The sequence below is a fragment of the Manis pentadactyla genome, chromosome 13, assembly GCF_030020395.1.
Source record: "Manis pentadactyla isolate mManPen7 chromosome 13, mManPen7.hap1, whole genome shotgun sequence".
NCBI lineage: Eukaryota > Metazoa > Chordata > Mammalia > Pholidota > Manidae > Manis > Manis pentadactyla.
The window spans coordinates 47,191,947-47,194,041 of NC_080031.1; the positions used below are offsets into that span (position 1 = coordinate 47,191,947).

The window sequence follows — 2,095 nt, forward strand, 5'->3', positions numbered from 1 at the left end:
TTGACTTTATTTCCTCAAATAACCACATATAATTCCACTTTACTGAGGTTAAATTCAGATCAAAATGTACTTCTTGAAACAACTGTAGTGAAGACAATTTTTTTTGAAGTTTTGCTGACTGATTCTTTTAAAATATTAAATGAATTTCTAGAAAAATAATACTTCAAAATGAGATATGAAAGACAAATGTGCTGATCCCACATATGGACGTCATAGTATCATTAAAATTGAGTTTAAGAGCAGGGAAAGTAGAGCAATTTTGTGCTCACTTTTGCAGGTCATTTTGAAGCAATTATGGACTCTTGAGGGAATACAGATCATATTTTAAAAAACAATGAGTTAAACCTTAACTGTGTATCAATATCCAGGCTGAACATGATGTCCAGCATTTAATAAAACATTTAAGGATATTTTTTACTGGGGTATTTAATAATGTAGATAGTTGTCAAATCACTATGTTGCATAGATGAAACCAGAAGAATATTGTGTATCAACTGTAGTTCAACAAAAGTCATTGAAAATTTAATCTGTTTGAAGACTTTATATATGTGAATTAATTAAAACCTCAGTAAAATGCTAAGCCTCATGGGCTGGATATTGCTAAGCACCGTAAGAGCACTGCACGTCACAACCCGACAGGGGGACTCAGCAGTCCTGTCCTCGCCACGTTCCAGGTTAACCACTCAGTAGTGGTGATAAGCTGAGGAGACCAAGACTAATGATGGACCTTTCCTACATTCAGAGGACAATTTTGTGAATTAGAAGAAAAACCCTTTCTAGGAAAATATTTAAGGTGACGTCCTAATGCTTTTTAGGAATCATGTGTTTCATGGCTAGTTCCTTTTGTTTTATAGGTCAATCAGAATTTCTTGAAAATGGCCAATTCCACCATGGTGGCTGAGGTTTCCCTCACGGGCTTTGCTGATGAGCGGCAGCTGAGGCTCCTGCTCTCCGTGTTATTCCTACTGATATACTTGGCCACCTTGTTAGGGAATCTCCTCATCGTCTCTGCCACCACTCTGGACCAGAGCCTTCGTAAGCCCATGTACTTCTTCCTCAGGAACCTGTCCATCTTAGACATGTGCTACGTTTCTGTCACTGTCCCCAAAGCCTGTGTCAACTCCCTCACTGACAACAGGGCCATTTCAGTGACTGGCTGTGTAGCTTAAGTCTTCCTGGTTATTTATTGTGTGTATGTGGAGCTCCTGTTCCTCACCATCATGGCCCGTGACCGCTATGTGGCCATCTGCCAGTCTCTCCACTACCCCGTCATCATGAACCACCAATTCTGTGTCTGGACAACACTGGTCTCCCTGCTCAGTGGCCTCATCTATGCAGGTGTGCACACAGGGAACACATTCCGGCTGTCCTTCTGTCAGTCCAATGTGGTCCACCAGTTCTTCTGTGATGTCCCCTCTCTGCTGAGCCTCTCCTGCTCTGACACCTTCAACAATTTCCTCTTACTTATTGTTTCTGCCATTTTGGTCGCTGGCAGCTCATTTATTTTTATCACCATATCTTATATTTACATATTTTCCACTGTGATGAAGTTTCCAACCAGGGAGAGAGGCAAGGCCTTCTCCACCTGTGTCCCTCACATCCTGGTGATGTCTGTCTTCCTCAGCTCTGCCAGCTTTGTGTACCTAAGGCCTTCAGGGGCCTCTGACATTCTCCAGGGAGTGATTCTTACTGTATTCTATACAATAGTTCCTCCATTCTTGAATCCTATTATTTACAGTCTTAGAAATACACAGGTAAAGAAAACTATAAGGAAAATAATATTAAGAAATTATTATTCAGGAAATTAATAAAGATACATTTCAGGTTTATACACATGTCACTGAGATCCAAACATCTATGAAATAACTGCTTTTCTATGTTGTACATATTAGACTGCTTTCTCCAAAATCTCTCTCCTGATATCTGAGTGATTAATGTATAAAATATGCATTTTGTGTTTTATATTACCCTTTCCATTTATCTTCCAAAAAACAAAGTTTAACTACCTCTTTTAATTAATTAATAGATTTCACTGATGATATTTGATGAGGATTATATTAAATTATATATAGTTATGATTCATCAAGTATTTATA

The 2,095-nt window shown here is 38.7% G+C and overlaps 1 pseudogene; it reads left to right on the plus strand.

Moving 5' to 3' along the window:
- The first annotated feature begins 875 nt into the window (after positions 1 to 875).
- LOC118908128 (olfactory receptor 14C36-like) lies at positions 876 to 1,861 on the plus strand (annotated as a pseudogene).
- The last annotated feature ends 234 nt before the right edge of the window (positions 1,862 to 2,095 follow it).